This window comes from Cydia fagiglandana, chromosome 3 (genome assembly GCF_963556715.1).
Source record: "Cydia fagiglandana chromosome 3, ilCydFagi1.1, whole genome shotgun sequence".
NCBI classification, from domain to species: Eukaryota; Metazoa; Arthropoda; class Insecta; order Lepidoptera; family Tortricidae; genus Cydia; species Cydia fagiglandana.
In genome coordinates, this window is record NC_085934.1 from 15249797 (window position 1) to 15257469 (window position 7673).

The following is a 7673-nucleotide window of genomic DNA, read 5'->3' on the forward strand; positions in this document are numbered from 1 at the left end:
CATTCCGTACCTGGGCTATAACCGCGAAAAACGAAGTTCGCAAATTGCGGGCATCTTTCTCTGTCACTCTAATTACGCCTTCATTGGAGTAAAAGAGAAAGATCCCCGCAATTTGCGAATATCGGTTTTCGCGGTAGCCCCTCTGCTGTACCTACGTACTTGTAATGTGAAATGTTTTTACCTCGCGTCTTTTGATTGAATCAAAAAGGTACCTACACAGGCTTGAAATCTGTTAAAAGGAAATGTTAAGTTTTTAAAATAGTGTTTCCTTATAGCTACAACATTTCTACTCGCTCTATATGTAATTATGTAGGTACCTACTTATTATAGTTTTAGCAAGAAAGTGTTCACGCCACGTTTCATGATCTTTCAGCATGTCCTTAGGTGCCGTGGGCTCAGCCAGCTGAATTTTTGAAAGATCCTAGTTGTTACCAGTGGTAGGTAACTACTCGGATTTTTCCCTCGGTTAGTGCACGAACTAGCGAGCGTTAACTGAGCGCACCAAAGTAGGATGGTTGACCCTGTAGTTGACCAGACACCAGTAGTTGACCAGTAGATAGAAAAATGCATGCTAAAAATTTTCTATCTTTGTCACACTCATAATTATTATGGTCAACCATTAGCCCTAACTGGTCAACTACTGCTGCATCCACCCTAAACGACTAGATGTCCTGTGTAGTGAATAAAAAATAATAAGATTTTAAAGGTTTAAATAGTTAATGGAAAAAATGCCTCGGATAAGATCCGCAGTAAAACATTGGACTATTGGAGTACAAGGGTCCTCTTGTTATTCTAACCTGGTTAATGGGAACTTGGTAGGATATTGAAAAGATAAAACCAAATATCTGACATGCAATTTAATATACTCCGCTAAATCATTACAAGGCACTCCGCCTTAGGGCGGGCGCTACTCAAAATACAATCTGTTTCTATAAACCGTTGGCGGTTATGGGGTGACACTATAGTAAACCTTAATCTACGGTCGCGAGACGGACGAAACGCGGAGTTTTGGCCAAAACCTAAAACGAAAGTCTAGTGCACTCACGGATACCGGGTGTAGCTTTCATCCTGGAACTTAGCGTAGCAGACAGATCGACGTAGATCAGCGGCCGGCGTTCATCGAGCCCCAGCTGTGGCAAGCTAAGGCGAGAACAACCCGCGGCGCTCGGACTTTCACGGGAAGGACCCGCACGAAGACACCTTGGAGTCGTCGGACGGCAGCATAGCCATCCGACGCACGGCCTGCAGGTCGAGGCCGCGTCCTACGGCGTGGAAGCAGCGTCAACATGACGCTCAGCAAAATCGGGGACGCGCAACAGCGCGCCAGGGAACACGATCACCAACCGTGCTCATGTCCATCGGCGACACGGGACGCACTAAGTAAATCACGCGCACAATTCACGCACAGCGATATACGCACTTTACAAATCGGTCTCCCACCAGCCGGACCAGGCGGCGGAAGGAGACGAGGCAATTCCTCTTAATCTTTAATTAGAAACCATCTACATCCTAGCGTATTCCCTTTCCAAGTCCAAGTCTAAGTGTAAGTGACCGTTCGAAATAATCTCCTCCCGGACACGTTGCGTTTCGGTTCACATCAACACATTAAACGTCAAACCAACCTAAACCTTTTCCAAATCATATGACTCTCGAAAAAATATCAATGCTCATTAATACTTGTAATATTTTAAGTGGTTAATAATAATTACTAATAATTATATTTTTATCGTACGTTTTCTACCTTGTTTCATTCAGAATACCTTCTTTCCGATGCGGTAACTAAACGCATAGTCTACTCTCTGACAGTTCTCCTGTCAAAAATTTCAACCTTTTGACACCTTCATATTCACTATTTATGTTTCATAAAACTTCCGAAAATGATTCTAAAATACTAATTAAATTAGGATGTGACCTATTTGAGCAGTTAGGGTAAACCAGGAGGATCATTTTGATATGCATGAAGCCAGGTTTGGTTCAACAACCTCCGCGCAATCTGGGTGACAAGTTCCGTTCAAGTGGCATACTCTTTAGACTTGTTTCTTCGAAACCAGTTAACCAGGAGGCAGGATATGCTAATCAACCTACAGCTGAGAAGGTACATTATAGTTTTACATAAGTGTCATACTCTGGTGTATGTTATTCTGTCCAAAATGCGACACTAATGTTGTACAGGTCACATTGTATGAGAAAGTACATGTTTGGTATAGGAAATTATGTAGCATCGCTACAATATCCCCTCTCTCGGCAAAGAGGTTAAGCACCGGTTAACCGAGGCAGCCGGGGTAACCGGAGAAAAAAAAATCTTTTCCCAAAAAATCATCTGGTCCAGTAGGACGTTAACTATACATGCGGACATATACATGCGCTCCATATTTATTGTCGTTTGACATTAGAAATCACAGCGTGTGGCCACCACACTGTGGTTTCTGCTACTCAACTAAAAAATATAACCTAGATTTCCTTTGAGATAGTCTTAAGTTGTATAATGTAGTCGCTATAGTTAATAATGAGCTAACTCTCATTTTGAGGCTAATTGATATCTTTTAATGCTAACAAAAATATTAGTTATCTTTGATTAGGCTAATTTATTCTAATTAATTAGTATATTACATGTAGTTATATACATAATGCAATATTAAGAATTAAGTTTTAATATGGCATGCCCTACTATGTACATGCCTATGAGTACAAAATTAACTTACTAGTACCTTAATGTAATGTGGGAACTAGTTGCTAATTTATATCTACAGATTATCCAATACAATAGTGGAGGCTAACTTGTAGCTCACACTCAAGTCAAATCCCAATGTGTAGCCAGTGGGCTTACACTAAGTAAAAAAAAACTTAGTTTTCTTTTTCATGTCTAAGTCAGTGAATCATATCCAATATAATTACATCACCCTGGACCCTTAGGGTGTGTAGTCACAAAAAAATTTGGTTTCCCTGGAAACGCTTGAAAAAAAATCTTGACCAAATGAGTCAAGGAGGTACGCGTACTCAAAAAAAAAATGGGTTGTTACCTAAGTTCACCCAAATAAAAAAAATAAGTTACTAACTTGAAAATACACCTTGTAAAGTATAATATTGAGCATAATGTCACTGAACCAATGCTTTAAAATTAAATGGTAACTGATTTTTTCCAGATTACCTTAACTACAAAGCGGTTTGCTCTAGCAGTCGGAAATTCGGAGGTTATGTGACGAATCAGGAATACTACTCCAAATGGAATGCAGCATGCCGTTCAACAACATGTCCCTACCTTTAGCGAATACAAATGGTGCATGTTTCAGCAGAACTTTAAAAAATGCTATGCTAAGATAGCCGAAATTGAGGTTGATTCTAAGAGCAATTTCCTCAAATTTCAAAAAACAAAAACGAATATGAACATTTAAGTTCTATAAAATAGTTCTATTTAGAACCAAATAAGTCAAAAACGAAAAAATTTAGAGTGTCTCGTCTGTCATACTAAGTCTGCGGAATGAAAAGTTTGAGTTGGTTTGAGCAATAAAAATGAATAAATATTTTAATACTTTTGAAATGGGTGGGTCGGGCGGGTGGGTGTCTAACGCGGCACCCCATGGTCGCGTATTAAACAATGAGGCATTAGGCATGGGTAGGGATGGGTAGATAAGGTATCCCCCCCCTCCTACTTCATGAAATTCCTCTCCTTCCCCGTCCGGCATGTCGGTAGAAAAAAATGGTTTGCTTGTGTCAGGGTATGTAATAAAGTATAATAAATTGGTAACACTTCACTTTATACAGGAAGTGTTAAAATAAATTACCTACCTCTCAAATGGAGCATGGTGAAAAAAAATAATATGTGGCTGAGCGCTATGCTAACTAGTCATAGTGTAGCCTAATAATAATTGTAATAATTGATGAATTTGCTACCCTGTCACAAGTAAACTTACAAATTAATTAATATTGTATTTTTAAAACAAACAATTTCACTCAATTTTTTAAATATTAAGTTTTTTTAAATGACAAAAATTTTATAAATTTATGTTATCACTCTCCCAAGCTCACAGTAACCAGGCTATATATTGAATTTAAGCTTTCTTCGGGCGCCATTGTAGTGTATAAAAAATAATAAGATTTTAAAGGTTTAAATAGTTAATGGAAAAAATGCCTCGGATAAGATCCGCAGTAAAACATTGGACTATTGGAGTACAAGGGTCCTCTTGTTATTCTAACCTGGTTAATGGGAACTTGGTAGGATATTGAAAAGATAAAACCAAATATCTGACATGCAATTTAATATACTCCGCTAAATCATTACAAGGCACTCCGCCTTAGGGCGGGCGCTACTCAAAATACAATCTGTTTCTATAAACCGTTGGCGGTTATGGGGTGACACTATAGTAAACCTTAATCTACGGTCGCGAGACGGACGAAACGCGGTGTTTTGGCCAAAACCTAAAACGAAAGTCTAGTGCACTCACGGATACCGGGTGTAGCTTTCATCCTGGAACTTAGCGTAGCAGACAGATCGACGTAGATCAGCGGCCGGCGTTCATCGAGCCCCAGCTGTGGCAAGCTAAGGCGAGAACAACCCGCGGCGCTCGGACTTTCACGGGAAGGACCCGCACGAAGACACCTTGGAGTCGTCGGACGGCAGCATAGCCATCCGACGCACGGCCTGCAGGTCGAGGCCGCGTCCTACGGCGTGGAAGCAGCGTCAACATGACGCTCAGCAAAATCGGGGACGCGCAACAGCGCGCCAGGGAACACGATCACCAACCGTGCTCATGTCCATCGGCGACACGGGACGCACTAAGTAAATCACGCGCACAATTCACGCACAGCGATATACGCACTTTACAAATCGGTCTCCCACCAGCCGGACCAGGCGGCGGAAGGAGACGAGGCAATTCCTCTTAATCTTTAATTAGAAACCATCTACATCCTAGCGTATTCCCTTTCCAAGTCCAAGTCTAAGTGTAAGTGACCGTTCGAAATAATCTCCTCCCGGACACGTTGCGTTTCGGTTCACATCAACACATTAAACGTCAAACCAACCTAAACCTTTTCCAAATCATATGACTCTCGAAAAAATATCAATGCTCATTAATACTTGTAATATTTTAAGTGGTTAATAATAATTACTAATAATTATATTTTTATCGTACGTTTTCTACCTTGTTTCATTCAGAATACCTTCTTTCCGATGCGGTAACTAAACGCATAGTCTACTCTCTGACAGTTCTCCTGTCAAAAATTTCAACCTTTTGACACCTTCATATTCACTATTTATGTTTCATAAAACTTCCGAAAATGATTCTAAAATACTAATTAAATTAGGATGTGACCTATTTGAGCAGTTAGGGTAAACCAGGAGGATCATTTTGATATGCATGAAGCCAGGTTTGGTTCAACAACCTCCGCGCAATCTGGGTGACAAGTTCCGTTCAAGTGGCATACTCTTTAGACTTGTTTCTTCGAAACCAGTTAACCAGGAGGCAGGATATGCTAATCAACCTACAGCTGAGAAGGTACATTATAGTTTTACATAAGTGTCATACTCTGGTGTATGTTATTCTGTCCAAAATGCGACACTAATGTTGTACAGGTCACATTGTATGAGAAAGTACATGTTTGGTATAGGAAATTATGTAGCATCGCTACACCTGTTTAATTAAATTTTGTACCTCACTCAAAATGTGAAACGTTTTTACCTCGTTGTGGCTGTGCTCCTATTAAGATGGAAATAACTCTTTTGATCCATTAAAATGGCACAGCCTTTTGTGGCAGCAAACTCGATTTTATTCAGAAAAGTTGAGCTTTAAAATCGTGTTTCGTGTGCTTTTAAAAAATCCTCAATTAATATAGCTAGGTACATAGATAGGTAACTACCTATAATGTAGAACCTACCTGTATTTTTTTAAAAGCTAACCTACGCACTACACTACGTTCGTATTGTACCTAAAAATACTGCTTCGCTATTTGTTTAGCGCTATTTTTAAAAGGTAATAGTGTTAGAGTTAGACCAAGAAAGATCTGCAGCGATTTTGATAGCCCACGCAGTGCAAGTGTTATTTACACGCCATAATTTCATCGAAGTTTGATGTTTAAAATTACACTTACAATGTGTGGACTGTCAAAATCGCAGCAGACTTTTCTCGGTCTGGCTCTACATATATTATTATATTCTACATATATTAAAATAATTTAATTCAAGATGCGGAATTAAATCAAATGCTACAATTGCAAAGAACTTGGTCCAGTCTCACAAGCACGGCAATAAGGGTCTACAAACTCCGATTCATAAAACGGCATTTTCATCTCAGAATACATACGGCGGGATTCGGGAAATGAATTAGAGATGCGCTAGATAAGATATAGTAAAGATATGTGACGTTCCACGGCGAAAGGTACCATTACCCCGACTGAATATTGGAGCGGCGTTAATAATAAGTGTAACGCTACGTCTTACGTAGGCGAACAACGCGCGAACGCGGCGCGGCGCGGCGCGGCGAAATCAATCCTTTGATGCCCATAGAAGTGTCCTACGTTAGCGATCTCGTTGCGAACGCGGTGCGGCGCGATTTGCACGCGAATGTCAGGCGGCGCGCCGCGTTCGCGCGTTGTTCGCCTACGTAAGACGTAGCGTAAACGCCAGCTGCCATAAGGTACCTGTTGCCGTGGAACGTCACATATCTTTACTATTTCATATCTAGTGAATGTCTAACGGCGCGATATCTTAAAGTTCGAATCGCGCGGATAAGGTCGTAAGTAGGGCATTTGACTACTTCATCCGATCTTACAGACTCTGAGGTACCGTATGAATCCATTATTCATTTTGCGTATAATAAAACGAACTCATACTAATGAAGCATTAAATTCGCAAAAGGATGTTTTTTTATTTATTTTGTGGGCCACGACCGGTCATTAGTATGTCTTCGGGTTGCTAGGATAACATGTCTTATATTCACTAAACCTTATAAAACAAAGTCCCCCGCCGCGTTTGTCCGTTTGTATGGTTGTTAGCGATAAACTCAAAAACTACTCAACGGATTTTCATGCGGTTTTTTCACCTAACAATAGAGTGGTTCTTGAGGAAGGTTTAGGTGTATAATTTGTTAATCGGTGCGAAGCCGGGGCGGTTCGCTAGTCGGAAATAAATCTAGATCTATTTCATAAGTTCATAACCTGTCATTATATTATACAATCATCAGAAGTTATTTAAACTATACATAATCTAATCCCCTAAGGGGTCATCCATTAATTACGTCACACGTTTAGGGGGTGGGAGGGGGTCAAGAAAATGTGACATGTTGTGACATGGGGGAGGGGGGAGTCACAAACATTGTGACGTCATTTTAACTTCATCACTATTCATCAGTAACCGAAAATTAATTTATACTTTTTTATTCGCTGTACATTTAAATAATGAGGTTTTGGAAGTAGGTAATTTTCGTTCCTTGGTTTTGTGTTTGTTATAAAATTACTAATATTACTTTTACCAAAAATATTTTTATTAAAAAAATAATGCCGAGTTAGTATTGCCGATTTCGTTGAAAACAAAATTGCCTAAAATGTGACGTCACACCAGGTGGGGAGGGATTTGCAAAATGTGACCAAGTGTGACAAGGAGGGGGGGGAGGGGTCAAAAAACCTAGAAATTCGTGTGACGTAATTAATGGATGATCCCTAATAGGTAAACTATGGGTAAT